Here is a 20,466-nt window from a genome sequence, read left to right on the forward strand (position 1 = left end):
ACAGCAACCACAATTAGCTGGCAAAGCAGCGAAAGGATGGTCTTTTCCCCAGCCTCCTTTGCAAAGCTCTCTCAGCGGTGTATCTTAGGGGGCATCAGTGGGAGACGGACAGGCTCAGCTCAGGACTTCAATTCTCAGGCATCGTCTGTCTGATAAAGGTTTTAATTGGAGTGTTTATGTTTCCAGTCCTCCAACAACACAGATCTGCTCTGATAATGTATTTTAAGGGACCAGAGGTAACGTTTGGAAGATGAATGTGGTGTCAGATGCCCACTGGGTTACACAGACATTATAGCCCACTGAGGATTCATTTTCCATTGTATTTTGAAGGCTTTTAATGAGTTTTCCAGGCATCTGCTTCTGGTTTTATGGAACTTTGCATTTCCCTCTGCTTTTAGGTATCATACTGATTGATCACCTGATGTAAATCAAGTCACTTTCCTCGACTGGCTTAGGTGGGTTGTCAGGTAGGATCTTAAACAGCAGAGTTACTCTGAAGACAAGACACTGGAGCTGCTGTTCTTATTACAGCCTAGGTCAGCAGTTTTCATAGGTAGGGGTGCTAACAACGTAAGGAAGAGAAGCAACTTCTCATTCTCATCTACGGATTACAGACCACATATACAAAGGAAAAGGAGACATGCTCTGCCTGACCTAATAGCCTATATGACCATCAGTATCTCTGAAACCGTGGATTAGAGGAAGGCAGATAGAAGACATTCATGGCTGCACTTCCATCACCCAATGGTGAGATCTAGCTTTGGTCCCTAGCCACCAGCAGTTCTTGTCTGGGGATAGGATTGCTTGGGCAGTGACCTGTGGATGTGGAGACATCCCTGAAGCACCCTACAGTGCTAATTCAGGGATGGCTGCAGGCATTCTGCTATGACTCCGGCCTTAGCAAGGGGCAGCGGTGTCATTCCTTCCCTAACATGCACAGGCAGCGACCCACACCATTTGTCTTCACTGCCTCCAGTGGCTTGATTAGCATGAGAAAGTCGGGCTGACACAGATTTATTTGTTTTAACTACATGTGGGACGCATTCCAAAGTGCCACATTGACAGCCTGGGAGAGCACAGTCCTGCATTTGCCCTGGAAAAAGGGAAAACAGCCATACAGGCTCCAGCTTTTCCGGCCACCATCTTTAATGAGGAGATATTAGAAAGATGGACCTCCAGGTAGAAGAATATTATCCCCTACCTCTTAAAGACAATTTGAAGCTGCCTCATAGCAGATTGCTGGGATATCCCCTTTTCAGACCTGAAATCGTTTCAGATGAGTGAGAAGCAACTTTGAGTCTTTACAGCTTGACTTCAGCAGCAACCTAAGAACAAACAGCACAGAAGCCCTCCGGTTTGTTCTCCTAAAAGACCACATTTATCTAAAAAGGAGAAAACCAAAAGGAATATGCTCCCTTCAGAGGGGATTTCCCCCCCTCCCCAAGATTCCTGGTTGTTCCCTTACAGCTTACAGAGCTGTCAGACTCATAGAGCTTGGGAACATGGAGACATGAAGTATTTAGAATTGGCACTGGCTTTATTTTCAGTCTTCCAAAGGCAGCCCAAAAGGAGAAAAGCAGCCTCTGAAGATTTATATGCTCTTTGAATAAGCAGCAAGCAGAGCTTTGAATCGATCCCAGTTCATTTGAAGTGGGAGCTGAGCAAGGCTGGGGCTGTTGTGGGGTCAGGACTCACAAAGATACACTTCCACATGCCCTTGGAAATCCCAGTCTTATCGGCAACATCCTCTGCTCCTAGAAAATTCTTCCTTCTAGCAATATACCTAAAATCCCTTAGAGATGGATATGCCGGGGCATGGCACATGAGAGTGCCTGGGGTAGATGTCGTGTACCACAAAACAATGTCTTCATCTCCTTGTGGCTGTGTGTAATGAATGTGCTGCCCTCTCTCTCTGATGCAACTATAGAGATGTGTGTAAGGAGCAGGAAAACCAGCAGAATCACATCCAGTCTGCAACAAGAGGAAGATTTCCTTTAACCCAAATGGTTATTCAATTGAAACTGTGAAATGCTGGATGAACGAGAATGCTAACAAGAGGATTCTCACATATAAACAAAGAGTTTCTCCTTTACAACCCACTCCTGAGACAGCCCCTGGGAGAATTCACTATCCTCTTCTTCCTTACAGTGGTTTGAACTGCATGGCAGTGTATTATAACTATGCAGAGTGCCGAGTATTGGGCTGTAATCACCAGCTCATGGCTGTCCTCATGTCCTCACCACTGCTGGATAACCAGCAAGCTCCAAAGCAAGAAAGCAGAAATTGAAAGCTGTTGACTGACTTGGACCCAACATTGTGTAGGGTCCAATGAGTCATTTCTCACAAGAACTGATTCAATTAAAAAGTGGAGGGATGGAGCCCGTGTGTTATTTGTGAATACTGGTTGAGTGCAGCTGATGGCTTCAGCTGAAAATAGAAACATGGGGATGATAGAAGGGAAATGTCCAAATGTTTCTTTTCAACCTGTCTGATGTCTCACATCAGAAACACCAAGGCAATTTCAGAGCAAAACCTTTCAGCTTCTATTTGTCATTTCAGAGTGGAGTTTCTCTCAGTGTGGACCTGTTTATTTTTAATAACTTAGAAATGAGACAAAGAAATTTAATTAGGTAATCAAGGGACATATTTTGGATTGACCCTAAATGATCTATTCCAGCTTCTTTTCCTTTCTCTGAAAATGAGAGGGGAAATGGTTGGGCTTGACTTACATCAGTTGTTTTTTATTGATTTTCCAGTAAAACCAGGAAAAAGAATGATTCCTGAGCTCTGAACCTTGCTCTGAACCATGCTGTATCTCACGCTAGTGTGGGTGAAGTACCTTTTCCTGATTATAAATAGTCTGTGCTTATAGAGAGTAGTTGAAAATATAAAGGATTAGGAAAAAAACAGAGAAGAATAAAAGCTGTTTGAATGTCTCACCAGCTTCCATCATGCTGACAGCGCTCAGCTCTGCTGGGGTTTTATCTGGAAGCACATCAGTCCTTAGAAGATGAACAGGGATGGAGACAGAGCTGGGGTAAGGTGCTGGATGTGGAAAGGGTAAAGAAATGACGAGGGAGCCTTGGGGTCACTGGAATGATTATGACATGGTGCCAAGCTTGTTCTCCTCCTGCAGCCAAAGCAGCAGGGGAGGAAAGAGCTCAGCTCTCTTTGGCTCCCTAAGGAGAGCATCTCTGCCCATAGCACTTCATCTGATCCCATTCCCCTATTTTTCTCCCCTGGGAATGAAGCAGTGAGCACAGAAAAGGAATAGAATTTGCCCCTTTAGGGTGTCTTGTGCTAACACAGTGCTCAGTGCCTCCCAGGATGTGCAGTCTCTGTTTAAACATGCTCACAAGAGTATGCTGATTTGTCTGTGCTTCCTACTGAGACCTGCAGGGTCTTCATTAGAATCAGGTGGGCATTCCACATCCCAAAAGCTGCTATGAAAAAGCAGGCCAAATGTCTGATTTCTGGTCCCATGCTCTCTGGAACATGCATCATCTTCCTTGTCCACTCCAGGCAGCCAGATTTACCCACAGCCTTTTCCTTAAAGAACTGGGGTTATTTCTGCCTGGTTTTAGGTCTTCCCTCCTCCTCACAACAAGTCTTGAATCCATTCATCCATTATCCATTTTCAAGCCCCTTCAAAGCAGGAGGGAGAGTTCTCCAAGCAAACAAAGTTTGGGAAAAGCAGCAAGGCTGGGGAGAAAGACTCAAAACCAGGGATTTATTTGCAGGCTCTATTCCCTTTTCTGGCCCTGGACTTTGCTTTATCCTTGCTCAGTATATCACAGCATGGGACAGATTTCGGTGCACAGCTCCACAAGACCTCGCTTAGTCTATTGTCAGGAGCTAAGGAGCTTGAGGATGTCCAAGATGTCCTGCTGACACCAGATGGGGTTTTCTATGGTAGTTTTCTAGAGGTGGACTAGGTCCAAAGCAGGATCTGGCATGCTGCCACTGAGAGATGATGGTATAAATGCTTCCCTCATCACACAAATGAGGAGCTGGTGGCTCTCAGCAGTGGCAGTGGGAAGGTGGAAAGAGAAGATTTCCAGCCATCCCAATGCAAATCTCCTTCCGTAAATCTCCCTTGAAGACTCTGACATATGTTGGGGCTGTTAACACTGAAATTCAAACAATCTGGGATTTCCTTTCCCAACACATTTGTATTCTCCTGAGAGAGGACCCTGCTCTGTGTCATGTCAACTCTGCGCTGAATCTCTGCTCAACACCTCTCCCTCTCTGCATGCACCATTTATACGTCTAAAAGGAGAAACTCAGAAGAGGAAAACAAAACAGAACAGAACAAAACAACCACCTAAGAAACACCAGCAAGAAAACAGCTGCTTCTGCAGCCCCAGAGGGAAAGCACAGCAAAAGAGCATCTTCGGAGGCTAGCAACCAGCTAAGCAGGCAGAAATCCTCCGCTCTGAGGCTGTGAGCTGCAGAGTTTCCCACCCTTGCTCTCAGCCTGATTTCTGGGCAGCTGCAGCACAAAAAAAACCCAAGCTTACAAATGAATCAAGCCATCCCTGATGCTGCTTCTGCAGAACCCGTTGGGGAAATTGCTCTTCAGTAATGTCTGTTGGGGTAAAAATGAAGGAGGAGAGAAACAAAGACATCATTTTACGTGTGTATTGTCTTCTATACAGCATTACAGAGAAGGTCAAAATGGACCAGGGAAAGCGGGCTGCTGCTCATCCCGAGTATATATTGACTCCAGTGGTGCTAGTGGATGTACATTCATTTCTGCTAGTTGAGAAACAAGGCCTAGGGTTCTTATTATACAGACAGCACTGAATCCTGATTTATTGTTCCCTACGGATGAAGAGAGGGAGATGGAGGGTCAGGCAGCATAAAACCCAGATGAATAGGGGCAGGGAGTGATCTGGGTTCAAGTGGTGCTGCTGAAGTTTCAGGACAAGCAACTACTTTACTGTAGGAAATACCCTTCCTTCAACACCATCATGAAGTAAAGGACTCCTCCTTTTTCAAGAGCATGGAACCTATGGTGGGGGTAAACCCAGGTTTTTAGAGGGGATGGGGAGTGCTCCCGCTCCATCTCCAGTGGAGCAAGGCAAGGAGATCAGTGTGGCTGGTGAGACTGTGAGAAGCCTGCCCAAGCTCTGGGAGTTGGTTGGGAAAGATCACACAAAACTGGTTGGAGTAAGTCCAGAGGAGGCTGTGGAGATGCTGCGAGGGCTGGAGCAGCTCTCTGGAGCCAGGCTGAGAGAGCTGGGCTGGGGCAGCCTGGAGAAGAGAAGGCTCCTGAAGGGGAGACCTTAGAGCAGCTCCAGTGCCTAAAGGAGCTGCAGGAAAGCTGGAGAGGGGCTTGGGACAAGGGCCTGTAGGGACAGGCCAAGGGGAATGGCTTGAACCTGCCCGAGGGGAGACTGAGCTGAGCTCTTAGGCAGAAGCTCTTCCCTGTGAGGGTGCTGAGGCGCTGGCACAGGGTGCCCAGAGAAGCTGTGGCTGCCCCATCCCTGGCAGTGTTCAAGGCCAGGTTGGACACAGGGGCTTGGAGCAAGCTGCTCCAGTGGAAGGGGTCCCTGCCCGTGGCACAGGGCTAGGACAGGATGGGCTTTAAGGTCCCTTCCAACCCTGCTACGATCTATGACTATGTCTGCACCTCTCTAAAGAGAAAAAATGGTTTTGAGATGAAATGCGCCCAGAGTTTCTCTGGGTTCTTTTCTTGAATCACACCCTCTTGGCATAGATGTCTCTTGGTACAGCTGTGGACTCACTCTGCAAATGCAGTAGCTCTGAGCTCAATGCTTGATCTTTGGGATGTAAAAGGACTGGCTAAACGTATGTGCTAATATTGCTCTGAAAGTTACAGGCTTCCTAGGAAAATTTAGGTGGGTTTCCCATTTTCTGGATAAAAGAGAGTACAAGGTAAAGAGATATTCCTCTATTCCCTATATGGAGAAGAAAAAGGCAAGAATAAAGTGGAAAATTTACTGTGACTATCTTCTCAGGCAGCAACATCTCATGACCATGATACATGTCCCTGTGGGGAATCAGATACTTCATTTGTGGAGCAAAGCTTGGAAAATGAATGCTGACACATAGCCCAAGGTGGAACATTAGGAAATACTGCCCTGGAACACGTGGGAATCATAAGCCGTCTCATAGAAGGGAGTAATCCTCACTATTGATGCAGGGATACCCATTTCAATCTATAGACCACATGGTTTAGCTGTCCAGGCACTATGGGTTGTGTCTGGGAAATGCTGGTATTGAACAGCTATATTATACAGGACAATGGGCTAGATGGACATAGGGCTACCTCCTGACTTTCCTATCATAGAATCATAGAATCATAGAACAGTTAGGGTTGGAAAGGACCCTAAGATCATCAAGTTCCAACCTCAGCACACACCTTGACAAGGCTGGAAAACCAATGGCAGAATCAAACAGAAGGAAGACCCTTGTCATGGGAACCAGAGATTTTGAAGAATATCATGGTTAGTCCAGAGATGGTGCTGCAGAATCAGGCTCTTTGGTAAGTGGTGCCACAGTAGGACCAGGAACTGAGTGCCTTTCCCTTTGAACCACAGGAGGATCTTTAGGAATACAAGGGAGGACAAATAACTCCACAGATCTCCTGCTGGCATCCTTCTCTGATTCTGTTTGGCTTCCTGGAGTAGGTAGAAAACTATCCTGGCTAATGAAATTCTGGGGTAGGAAACTGAGCTTCTGTGCTCTTATCGTCCAGCCCAGGAGTGAGATGAAATACAAGAGGATATGTTATAATTGTGATTGGAAGTAAAGAATACCCTCAAATGCTTCCCTGGGGGAAAATCATAATTGCATGTAATTTAAAAAGCTGTGAGAGATGCGGGAGAACACAGGCCTGGAAAACAAAGCTTTCCCTCAGTGTTGGAGTGGTTATGGGAAACACTGATCGGAGGGCGCAGGGTAAGATCTAGGATGCTGTGATGATTAAAGAAACCCAAACCACAAATAAGAAGAAACTGCCTAGTTAACGGCATGGAAGATTCCCCTCTAATAAACAGGAAAGCACTCTCTGAAGTAGTAATACAACAAGTCATCCTCCAGGAGGGGTTGCAAAGCATTTGACCAAGCAGACAGATGGGAAGCCAGCAAAGGAGCAATTACCTGGTCATTGGCTTTGCAGAAAGCCTGAAGTGCCAAAGGGAACAACCACAGTGTGTGGTGCTGTGAGCTACCTAAGTGTGAATGGAAGTGGCTCTGGCATCCATCAATCACTTGATTCAAGATGGAGATGTCTGGACAATGATTTAAGAAAAGCAGGATTTGTCAGGATTTCTCCTAGAAGGTGATTCAGCACATTAAAAAGTAACATTGCATCCAGCTCTTCAAATCTTGACAATTACACTCTTTTTAAGAGGGATTTGAGAGGCATGGAATAACTTTATTTTATTGTATTATTTTATTTTAGTTTATTTTGTTTTAGCTTAGTTTATTTTATTTCAGTTTAATTTATTTTGGTTTGGTTTATTTTATTTCATTTTTATGTTATTATTGAATTTACTTTCATTTATTTTTTGTGTGTGGAAAGTGTCTGCTTCCTTAGAAAGTGGTCCCATTTCTCATAGAAGACTCAGGGGAGCTTTTTGCCAAAACCTCACAAAACACTGGGGTTCAGTAGAAGGCTGATTTTTTCATCCTTGAAAGAACAGAAGCTTTCCTGTTCCATCTCTGGTTCTGGTTTGATTCGATCTCTGCTTTCCAGAAAGAACAAACCATCTTCCAGCCACATTCACCTTAAAGGTTGGTAAGGTCAAAGTCTTGGGATACCTTTGGAAGCTTGGAAGGGGTCTCAGAAGTCTCTGTTCAAACCTGCCTCTGGGCTGTAGCTACATCTTCTGAGATAACGAATCAATGAGTGATACAAAGATCAAGGACCTGAGGAGTTTTGAGGCTGGGACCAGAACAAGTGTCACACTTCAGAGAAAGCTTTGAAATCAGTGCCAGTTTCTGGCTCTGAATTCTCCAAATCATGGAGGCAGCTGTCAAGGGCAGATCCAAATTCCTCCCAATCCAAGACAAGACCTGAGTGCTTTGAAATGTACCTTGGTTTGAAGCCTGGATGTGAGTTCTGCTGGAATTCTCCCTCTCATCCAGCAATGCCTTCAGAAAGCATCGGGGACACCAGAAGATCCCATCAGGACAAACCCAGCTTGTGCAGGACTCTTTATTTAGATGTTATTCTTCATTTCTGGTGAGCAAAAGGGAGAAGAATCTGTGTGACAAGAGTAACATATACAAGACACAAGAAGGTGGTCTGGTGTGTGATGGTGTTGGTTTGCTTTAGCATCTGCCACAACCATTAGGATAGTCAATTACTGGGGGCCAGGCAGGGACCCGACCACAGCAAGCTCTTAGGTGCAGAAGATGATGCCTCCTAAATGCAAGTGAGGATGGAGGTTGGTTCCCTGCTGTTTTTCACCATCCCAACACTTTATTAAGCAGCAGATTAATCTCTCCCAAGCACAGAGTTGAGATGTGGTTGCAGTGCTCCTCACCCTGATGCTGGAGGCCTGTGGCCACAGGCAATGGTGGAAACAGGTCAACCAAGCTTCAAACCTCCACTGAATAGAGCTCTCTACAACACGTTTGCATTGTCAGTATGACATGCTGCAGGCCCCACAGGTTACAACTGTCCCATGTAAAGGATGTATTTGGGGCTGGTGTCCTCCACGGTTTTAGGGATCTTGGGTTCCAGCTTGAGAGCTTGCTCATCCAGATACCATCTCAAGGAGATGGAAGGGTGAATTCATTCTTGCACAACACATATAAGAGATTATTACACAAAAAACCCAAGAGATCCTTGGGCAGGGATATTGAAGAAAGCCAGGGGAAACCATGTATTCTTGGAGTTCCTGCAGGTATTTAAAAGACAGGGAGAGGTGGTGCTTATGGACACAGTTTAATGATGGGCTCGGCAGTGATCGACTAACTGGACTCAATGAGCTTATAGGTCTTTTCCAGCCTAGATGATTCTGTAGTTCTTGCAGTTAGGACTTCTCTGGTTTATCTGACCCTCCAGGTAAGCATAAAGCACCTTTTCAGCTTTAAATGCTATCCAGGGATGTGGTCACTCTAGTTCTTGCACCCCAGCTCTTTTCTACCCAGGGGTAACAGAGATTTGATCCTGTGACATGTTTCTCCATGGTCCAGCACAAGAGATGAAGGGTATCATCAAACAATGGCCAGTGCCTGAGTGCTTGGAGCAGATGAGTCCAGTGGATTCACCCCTTGTACAAAAGAGCTATGTACCCAGAGATTTGTTTGCCCGGTGAGGATGCCCCTGAAGACAGGGAAGGGATGGGATCATAACTGGATCAAACTCATAGAAGCCTCTGAGACAGCCACCGGTGCACTGAAATGCAGCATCTTGGCCTCATCCCTGTGCAACCCACCTGATGCTTTCTAAGGAGCAACTACTCACCTTCCACAGCTGAGCCTGTTCATGGGTTTATATGTGTCTGTGGGGTGAAGCTGTCTGGCTCCTTCCCCACACTTGCACACCATTCCATGCCCACCTCCCCTGTCAGCAGTAAGTCCAGCTCTTTTCTGGCCACTTAGTGCATTCCTAGCAATTGCCTGGCCCCAGGGTTAGATGAAAGGCGAGCGGTGACAGGAGAGCTCTGGAGATTTGCACTTCCTTTGCCAGCATCCTGAAAGACTGGTGCATTCACAGACACAACACTCCATTATTCATGCCTGAAAGATGAAAAATAGGGCACATTATGATATCAAAACCCGGCACCTAAAATCTCTCACTTTGCAGTCTGCAACTGAAAGCATATATCTGCCTGTATTAGGATGGAGAAGTTTCTTTTCTGCTGGCACAGAAATGTGTGCCCCTGCACTGTGGGGCACAGATTTCTGGCTGTGGCTGCTAGCTCTGAAGGCAGAACATCTGCCTGCATGCTCGGGGCAGCAAACTCCATCACCATCCAAGCATATCTTGATTTATATTGTGGCAACCCAGACAGCAATCTGGTCTGCTGTTTCTTGGGAGAGGGTGTCTGCACATATATATATAATATATATGTGTATATATATATTTATAGCATGTAAATCCATGCTATAAAGCAGCACCCATGGAGCTGTGGCTTTGCAAATTCACCTTCCTGTTGAAGCCACTGTCTTTCCCTGGGTCACACAACAGCATGTTTGCTCTTAACCTGGAGTTTTGAGGCTGAACAAGTGCCACACATCAGAAACAAACCTTGGAGTGGGACCTGCCTGGCAGAACAGGGACAAACAGCCCTGAACATCAAACGTATGTGTTGCTGCTGTCTTGTTATGTCAACTCACTGTGAAGTGGCATTCATTTGTTATAGAGGTTAGCTGCCATTACTAGACCCAGAGGGTGAGATTCATCTCATCAACCTCCAGATGTTTTCAGTGCAGGTACCTATTCACTGTTGCTCTTCAGGGTCAATGGTGTGAGAAGACATGGTTCACGTGTGCAGATGTAGATATGCAGCTTGAAACAAGATGAGTTGCACCCTAAACCCACCTGTTTTTCCTTCCTAACTCTAAGGGTAATCTCAGTGACTGTCTCCAGCAATCAGCCTGACACATATTTCAAGTTCCAGCCTTGCCTTTCATGTTTGCCAGGGAAGACGTTGCACCAGGCATACCTCTGGGACAAGCCAAGACAAGGCAGAGGCATGTGAGGAAGGAAGAGTCCTGGCAATGAGGCACTTTGCTGCCAATTGGCTCCCCATCTGCAGAGACTGCCAACATCTGCCTCTTTCACAAACATCTGGATGTGCTGACAGCAATGGCATGTCAAGGAAAGATCTCTGATGAATCCTGGGAAGCAAAAGAGTCCAAAACCAACAGAGCAGTTGTACAGACTATGTGTTTGTCTTTCTGTAAAAACCTATTTCATGTAATGTCTTCTTACCCTCAAATCATTCTCTGAAGCACTACTGCTTTATTATAGTCGGGGAAACTGAGGCAGGCTATGGTAGCACAAGTGATGGTTCCAAGATGGTTAGTCACTGTATGCCAAAGAAAAAGGTTGGACCTTAGGCCTGAATGCTTTGGTCAGTGCTCTGAGCGTTAGAAAATGTACCTTCCTGATTGTCATATTGCTCCCCCTTCAACTTGGGAGGGAGAATATTGGCTGCAGGTGTCCCTTAAGAGGAAAAGGGAAAAGAGAAAGATTAAAGGACAGAACCAAAAGCTGTTCCCTTGTGGCATCATTTCCCTTTACAAGGTCCCAAACATCCATTAAGGAAGCTTTTAGGACCAGCCCTTTTTTGTCTTACAAATGAAACCAGATGCCAAACCCCCAGAAGTGGCAGCAACAGTGAAACAAACCCAACCAACAGCTTCACCTCCTGAGCCAGGCGTCAGTGTGAGGCCACCTCAGCAAAGTCATCAGGGGACCATCCATCACCTCATCAAACTGCTGCTGCTCTAATTAAAGACAGACCATAAAGATTTTGGGGGTTTTATTCAATATTGGAAAGCAAAGGCACACACTGAAAAAGTGATTAAGATCTTCGTTGCTATTCATAAGGAGTTTCACTCAATAAGCATCTATGATGGATGATGGAGGGTTGTTCCTGCTCAGGAGCAAAGGGGCCTGATCCTGCATGGAGTGGAACATGGAAATGGTTTTATTTTCAGTAGCCTTTCTTCTAATTCAACAATGGCTTGTGGGAGGGGATGTTTGTGTCTTATCTATCTGGGGATGCTTGTTTCTTATCTATCTGGGGATGCTTGCTTCTTATCAATCTGGGGATGCTCGCTTCTTATCTAGCTGGAGATGCTTGCTTCTCATCTAGCTGTGATGTGAAATACACCCTAAATATGTCCTTTCTTGTGAAAAAAGGGTTCTGGGTTATATTTATTTGTTACCTTTTCCTCTGAACATCTCCATCTTCCAAATCCCTGTTTAGTGCTGCAGCAGCTCTGGGAGTGTGTTTCTCAAAACCAGACCTGAGCAAGGTCTCAGGCAATCCCATTACAAAGGGGTTGGGGTGAGCAATCATCTCCTTTCCAATGCCCCCCATCTCCTGACAAAGCACCTATTTAGGTTCTGATTTATGGAGGCTTTGGGCCACGGAGGAAATCACAGAATTAGAATGAGAAATGTGGGTTATTTTTGCCTTTTTACTGAGTAGGTTTTTCACCAGGCAAAAGATGACTGGGGGAAAAGTGTTCGCGTTTCATCATCAAAACATTCTTCACTCTTCACTGGCAACCTTTGCTGGCTTTTAACAAATCTTTTGAGGTGTGGAAGGGTTTTAGTACTTCCAGCAGTGTCAAGAAAAGATAGTACTTTCCCCTTTTATTCCTCCTTCTAATCACATCCTCCCCTGCCTGCCTTCCATCTCCCCTGAGCTGCCTGCACCCTGCTGCTTTCCCCATCCCAGCCTCTGTTTTCTTGCCCTGTTGGCATTTTTGCAATTTGCTTTTTTTCTTTTTTTTTCCCTTTTATTTCCTGCCATTTAGGAGTTTTGGTAGCTCCTTTCCAGTGAATTTTTAGCTTTGGCAAATGTGCAAAGCCTGCTCCTTTGGGAGAAGCCAAGGAAGCATTTCCATTTCACTGCTAGGGACTACAAGTTCCTGAATCCCAATGCCCTTGAAGCCATGTGCCTTCCTCTGATTTAATATCGAGCCTTTATATGAAGTTAAGGACAAATACCTTCCCTTACAGAACCACTCCCTGTGACAGCCTCCCTAATTAGTTGTTATTAACAGTGATAACAGAGCTATCAGATTTAATAGGCAGCAGATTATGGCAATTACAGTGGATTCACTGAGTATGGGAAGTCTGAGGTTTCGCTCCAGGGACGAACGGGCACATTCTCTCAGGCAGCACATGCAGGGCAGAGCTGCTGCATGGAAGGGTGCTCCTCAAGGACTGAAACCAAGGCTGGGAAGATGTACCAGACAGTGGGACCATAGGGTGAGGGAGGGTACATATCATACATGCAAAAAATGGAAAGAGCAGGTTTGGAAATGCCACTTTCTTGCTTTCCTTCTTGATTTCCCACTTGATTTCCTGTTTTCCTGCTTTCCTTCTTTCTTGCTTCCCTCATTTTCTGCTTCCCTCCCTTCTTGCTTCCCTTTTTTCCTGCTTCCCTTCTTTCTTGCTTCCCTCCCTTTTTGTTTCCCTCCTTTTCTGCTTCCCTTCTTTCTTGCTTCCCTTCCTTCTTGCTTCCCTCCTTGCCTGCTTCCTTCCCTTCTTTCTTCCCTTCCTTCTTGCTTCCCTCCTTTCCTGCTTCCCTTCCTGCTTGCTTCCCTTCTTTCTTGCTTCCCTCCTTTCCTGCTTCCCTTCCTTCTTGCTTCCCTCCTTTCTTGCTTCCCTCTTTGCCTGCTTCCCTTCTTTCTTGCTTCCCTTCTTTCTTGCTTCCCTTCCTTCTTGCTTCCCTCCTTGCCTGCTTCCCTTCCTTCTTGCTTCCCTCCTTTCTTGCTTCCCTCTTTGCCTGCTTCCCTTCTTTCTTGCTTCCCCTCTTTCTTGCTTCCCTTCCTTCTTGCTTCCCTCCTTGCCTGCTTCCCTCCTTGCCTGCTTCCCTCCTTGCCTGCTTCCCTTCTTTCTTGCTTCCCTCTTTGCCTGCTTCCCTTCTTTCTTGCTTCCCTCCTTTCCTGCTTCCCTTCCTTCTTGCTTCCCTCCTTTCCTGCTTCCCTTCCTTCTTGCTTCCCTCCTTGCCTGCTTCTCTTCCTTCTTGCTTCCTTTCCTTCTTGCTTCCCTTCTTGCTTTTACTTTTCTCTTGCACTTTTGCTCTTTGTCTCTCACTTTGTTCCTCTCTCCCCTCCCCTCTTCCAGGAGAAAACTGTGGGAAAGGGAAAGATGAGGAACATTCAGAACACATGAACACATAATTGCCTCTCACCGTCCCTGGCCAGGTGTCTCTGATGTGTGTGAGCTCGTTTTGCTCACTCCCTTGGATGATCATGGAGAGCAGGGGGCCAAGGACCAACTTGAGGCTGAATCATTCTATAAACAGTGGTAAAAAGGTGTTTAGGGTCCAAAGGCCACCTGGTTGGAGGAGTCGTGGTGTGGGAGAAACCCCAGAGGTCCCCACAGCTCAGTTCATGAGTGATTTCGTCAAGTCCACCTGCCTGGACCTGTCTCATCAACCATAAACATGGAAACACTGCTGAGGACCACCCCATCCTCCCTCCCCGCTGAGCCTGCAGCCCCTCCAGCAGCGCAGGCGTTTCCCTCTGCGCATGCATTCCCTTTTTCCCTGCTGAATTTCTCTTCATTAAATCAGCCTTTGGGAGCAAACCCAAACACAACATCCTGACACGGCAGCCCATCACTCCTCAGGAGCGCGCTTACCACAGGCAGCCCTGCCTGCTCTGTTATCCCCATTAACATCGAAGCTGCTGAAGACATCCTCCTCCAGTTTCTATAACATGCAAATCCCAGTCCCCCACTGCTCCATCCACTTCACTCACCCCTCAGGCAAAGAGCTTGGCTGGAAAAATGATCCAAGACACAGAGATCCTGGAGCACGGTTGCTGTGATAGCCCCCAAGGGACCACTCCTCTGCTCCTGAGCTGGACCCCCCATGCCTCATGTAGCATCTTAAGGAAGGAACCCCACACAAGTAATGGGGGAATGGCAAGAGGCTGGGGGAATGGAGATGTGAAACCCCCCATGCTTCCACTTTGCACTTGCTTTCTTAATCAAATTCCAGGGGTGTTTAGAGACCACCACTGAGATCAAAGCCTTGTTAGGCTGAAAAAATAGGTAGATCCTAGCCCCCCAAAAATGCTGAACTGAGCTGGGAAAAGGATAGGGGAAGGGGGCTTCAGGGACAAACTCTCTGGTCCTGCTTTTAAAGGCTGGGGTACAGCCAGAATTACATCTTCCATCCCTTCTTGTGAACCATCATCCCTGGTTTCTCCGAAGGCATGACTGAAATTTGCTGGCAAAATAGGAGATATCAGAAAGAGATTTAGAAGATGTAGTATGGAGAAACCGTATCTATTGCTCTTTATCTGCTGCTTGCCCCTGATGAGATTTTGCTGGATGCTTGCAAGGCTTGGGCTTGAATTGGTTGCTGTGTTTTAATGTGTGGAGCTGCGAGAGTCAATGTGTCAGACAGTGCTATAAGGAGAGCATCAGCTGCTAGCACAGTCACCAGGAAGGGTGGTAGGGCTGTGATGAATAGGTGACCTCCCCAGACATGAAACAGGCTGGAAAGTAGGTCTGATGGAAGCACAAACCTCCCAAAGTCTATTTTGTGCAGCATCCTGTGTTGTAACAGGCGTTTCCCAAGATGTTTTGTCTTCCCTGTAGATTTACAGTCCTTTTTTCTCCTCCTCCTTCTCCTATCTCAATGCTACTTTCTCATCACAGCCCTACTGAGATCCCAAAAGGAAACAGCTCAACTAGTAAACACTTGACCACTTGCCATGGGTTGGCTAATTCAGGCACAAAAAGCCTTTTTGGTATATCCAGAATGGGCCAGAACAGATATCTATGCATCATTTTGGTTCAGAGTGGTTAGAATAAAAGAGATGCAAATACTGATAAATGATTCACTTCATTTTTTCCTTCTCTCTCACAAAGAAGAAAATAAATGGCACAGACTCAATTTCTATAATATTCTGTTTTCATCTGTAAGAAGAAAATTTTCAAGCTTAGGTGCCAAAAGCAGGAAAATTAAATCTCTGTTTAGACAGTTAAATAAGAGGCTCAATTTTCAAAGGTACCAATACCCAGTATGCCTAATTGCTAGCAGAAGAGGCTGAAACCTTTACTTTTAAAAGGATATTTTCCAACTCCATAAAAAACCAAACTTCTTTATTTGCAAAGCAATTTCACAGAAAATGGCCATTAGGGAATGAGGGACAGAAGTCCACTGAGAAACAACATCCGTGTTGTTTCCTTTTAGAGTTCAGCTGCTGGTGCTAGGCAACTCAGATGGATTCAGTAGCAACAGAATTACAGTGGTAAAGGTCCCATGCTCAGCTCTTCTTCCATTCCTCTGAACTGAAGGGGTGAATCCAAACTACTGCCAGTTGAAATTATGGGATTCTCAATGTTGACCTCCTATGAGAAGATGACGTGCTGAGTGGATGAAGGAAACTTTATGGATGTTATCTACCTAGACACCATTTCCCACAGTATTCTCCTGGAGAAACTGGTTGCTTGTGGCTTGGATGGGTGTTCTCTGTGTAAAAACTGGCTGCCTGGTTGAGCTCAAAGAGCAATGGTGAATGGAGTTGTGTGAGTCCTCTTCTTGAGCTTAGTGCATCCCTACCTGCTCCATGTATTGAAAGCACAAATCCATTATTACACAGCCTTTGTTATACTGGTGATCGATTTAGCCCTCAGCACAGACAGGGAGCTCTCTAAGCAGATGGGAATGTCATTGAAGTAGGAGCTTCAGGATTTGACCTTGACCGAATCATGAGAGATCTTGGATTACATCAAGCAGTAAGAACTTCCTATCATTTCTCCTCAAAATGCCAAGACCCTAGATGGACACTGGTGGAAGATTAGATGCTCTTAGATAACTTAATGTGCTGTGGAATGGCTATGAGTGTCAGAAAACAAATAAAATACGACCCAAAAGTGTAATGAACTGAAAAACAGCCTAGTGCTGGAATGAAGAATAACAAGGTTTGGAGAAGAGCTGTCATCTAAAGATGGGTGAACTTTGTCCTTGTGTGCTTCTGAGAAAGCTCTGAGACATGCTAGCAAAGCCATGTGGGAAATGCAGTGTCAACCCTCCATGCCAGTGGATAAAGAGAGGACTTTGGTCCCCAAGGGCTGTCCATCAGCTTTGAGGCTATTCCACCAGATTTGCTCAAAGAAAAACAAGCTTGAAAGGCAAATGCATAGACTTCACAAGAAGGCCTCCAACCACAGGGAAGAGGATTCTTTGACCCAGGTTCTATTATGTTATATTTAGAATCACAGAATCAAAGAATAGTTAGGGTTGGAAAGGACCTTAAGGTCATCCAGTTTCAAACACCCTGCCATAGGCAGGGACACCTCACACTAAACCATGGCACCCAAGGCTCTGTCCAGCCTGGCCTTGAGCATTGCCAAGGATGGAGCATTCACAGCTTCCCTGGGCAACCCATTCCAGTGCCTCACCACCCTCACAGGAAAGAACTTCTTCCTTATATCCAATCTAAATTTCCCCTGTTTAAGTTTGAACCCGTTACCCCTTGTCCTATCACTACAGTCCCTAATGAAGAGTCCCTCCCCAGCATCCCTATAGCCCCCCTTCAGATACTGGAAGCTGCTCTGAGGTATCCACGCAGCCTTCTCTTCTTCAGGCTGAACAGCCCCAACTTTCTCAGCCTATCTTCATACAGGAGGTGCTCCAGCCCATGATCATCCTCGTGGCCTCCTCTGGACTTGCTCCAACAGTTCCATATCCTTTTTATGTTGAAGACACCAGAACTGCACACAATACTCCAAGTGAGGTTTGATGAAAGCAGAGTAGAGGGGCAGGATCATCTCCTTTGATCTGCTGGTCACGCTTATGCTGACTCTGAGTGGACACCCTCAATGTGTGTGATATCAGACACATGCTGAAGAAGAGAAATTCCTTTCTCCAAGAGGATGGGCAGCTAGATCAGGGCACCAAATCCACTTTGCAGGGTGAAAGTTATTCAGGCAGCTGCTGCTTCTGGACATGCAAACAAATTGGCATTGGTATATAGCTGGTTTCATAGCACTGTGGTTGCTCTCTAGTATCTGGTCCTTAATAACCTCATGGGATGAACCATGGGTCATTTGGCGCATTGAATATTGAAGGGACTAAGGTGGCATTCAGGACGTATGAATGATGTTTGCCTTCAAAGACCCTCTTGCATTACACAAGGCAGTGACAGCGTAGCTCAGTTATAAAACATGGTCACCTTGATAATGCATCAAGACACTGGCTATTAGAAGTTTAGCAACGAGCACAATATCCTCATGCTCTGAAGAAAAGGAGGAGGGGAGGAAAGCCTTTCAGCCATAAAAATGTCAATCTCTCGTTTACTTCAAAAAAACACTAGCAATGAGCTGAAAATGGGAAATCCAGAAAACTCCTTCAATAAATGTCAGTACTTTTAAATTAGGACAAAGGAATTAGAAAAATGGAGGCTTATGTTTAATTCACTTGAAAGCAAATTAAAGGGTTCGGCTTATGGATGAAAGAGAAAATTAGGTTATTTTTTCTCTCAGAGAGTTACCAAGGCTACTGCAGCCCAGAGAAAGCCACAGTTGAGCACACAGCTTTGGAGAGCTGCTATTGACAGGGCTGTTTGCACATCTTAAGTGGATTTAGGAGAAGTGGCTCCATCTCTGAAACTGGACCAGACACTGTGTCACATCCCAGCAGGGGCAGCACTCGGTTGGGTCTAACCCAGGGATTTTTCCCAATGTGGGGATGAAGCCTCCAGCAGCAGGCTGAGTTTTGAGATACTCATGTGCCGGTTAAAGTCACCTTCTGACCCATACTGTGGTACCTCCAGCATTTTCACATGGGCTAAATACCTGCTTCTAATCAAGTACCCCAAAATGTGCCCCTCGGTCTATATGTGTGTGCTCATTACCCATTTATACTGCCATGGCTCAAGCTGGGAGTGATTTAACAGAAGAAACAGGTTTATCAAGTGCTCTGTTTAAGGAAACCTTTATTTTCAGGTTCGGAGTTTACATTTTGCACTATTTCGTCCTGTTTCTGCTCATTCTCAAGGTCTTCCTTTATTCAGCTCCTCCTACATTTCAGGGAGGTTTCTTAGCTTTGTTCCACCAACAAGCTTCATTAGCACTTCTTTTCCACCTTAGGAGCCAAAATTGCTATAGGAAACCTTAAACAATTCAATTGCAAGAGAGACCCAGGAGATGCTCCACTACTAGATGAGCTTCCCAGACCAGCACTGTTCAATATCACTTCCCCATTAGCCACTACCTTACTTTTTGCCTGGTTCCCTCGTCAAAAGCTGTGTTTTCTTGCTAGAGTAACAAGGTTACCCCATGGCACTGCATCAATTTTCCGTTTAAAATCCAAAGAAAGGAGTTTTTTCTCATGTCCATTTTTTTGTTCCTAAACAAACGCATTTTATCCAGGAAAATACCAGGTTTGCATGCTGTGATCTCTTGGCCATTCCCCGTGTCTTCAGCTCCCCATTCCCCCCATATTGTTATAAAGCCCAGTGAAGCTTTGAGCAGAGATTTGCATCTCTGATAGCTCTTGGATTACTTCTGTCTTTCTGATATAAGCACTGCTTTTGCTGGTCCCCAGTCCAGAGGCTGTCCCTTGACTGGATAGTTTCTGGTTTGCATCCTTGCCTCCAAATCCAAGTTTGTATATGTTGATCTGCGGAGCTATGGTGATGGAGTGTATGCAGTCTTGATATAATGTTTTTGGGGATGGAGCTTCCCTGTAGCTCTCATTTCTCAGTGCATTTTCTTTCTCAGTTCACCTTGGTTTTGCCACCCTCTTCAACAATTCATCTTAACTGAAAGCAAAGGTGAAATACTTATTGTTTCCCAAGGGATACCCACATTATGACAAGAAATACAACTGGATATCAGCCATAACCTCACCTTTCATTTCACTGTATAATGTATGCCCATCTTCTGTGTTTTCAATGTATCCTATGAATGGATATATGAAGAGCACAGGGGGATTTGGGGTCACTCCAACACCCAGATCCCGTTTCCCCTTTGTTTACCTCCAAACAAGTACAAACCATGGAAGATTAACCCTGCTGTATCCCACCTAACGGGTGGCCGTGGTCCAGCAAAGTGAGGAGTGTGATTTGCTGCATTTATTGATGGCGTAACTCTGCAGGGTAACGTGGTCCTCCAACTGACCTGGCTGGGAGCTCAAGCTTCCCAAGAGCTCAGGCTTCCCAGGATTTCACCAAAGGAACACAAAACCTACAAGGATTCCCAAAGTCTTTGCATTTGCCTGCGAAGCCAAACCTACTGAACCAAGCAATGAATTTGGACACCCTACAGGTGCTGAGACACTCCGGAGTCCTTGGAAGAAGGAAGTTCTTCCTAGAAAGGTTTCACAGCAACCACAATTAATTGCTTTGGGTGGTTTTGTTTGCTCCTTACTTGCTCCTAAATGGTAGTGAGAAACTCTCCTTCCCTCATGGCAGCCTGATTTAATAGGTTTGTAAGACATTATCCCGGAAGTTCAGCAACCAGAGTCCATAACAACACATCTGCAAGCAACAAAGAGGAGCAAACCCCCTAAACTAACAAAACCCAGATGTTTCCAACTCACAGCCTTACAATCTCACAAACAGCTGATAAGCCAGAATCTAGATCCTCCCCCTGCCCTCTCCTTAAAGCCAGCACCAACAGCACCTGGTTAAGAAGGGGATGTAGAGAATGCAGGTTGGTGGTCAAGCACAGCAGGTAAGGATGAACATCACAGCAGCTCTTCCAGCTCAGGACAAGGTTATAGGATCACAGAATCATAGAATAGTTAGGGTTGGAAAGGACCTTCAGATCAAAAA

The sequence above is a fragment of the Neopsephotus bourkii genome, unplaced genomic scaffold (assembly GCF_033783945.1).
Source record: "Neopsephotus bourkii isolate Nb327-2 ecotype Australia unplaced genomic scaffold, CSIRO-AGI_Nbou_v1 NB_616, whole genome shotgun sequence".
In the NCBI taxonomy this organism is placed as follows: Eukaryota; Metazoa; Chordata; class Aves; order Psittaciformes; family Psittacidae; genus Neopsephotus; species Neopsephotus bourkii.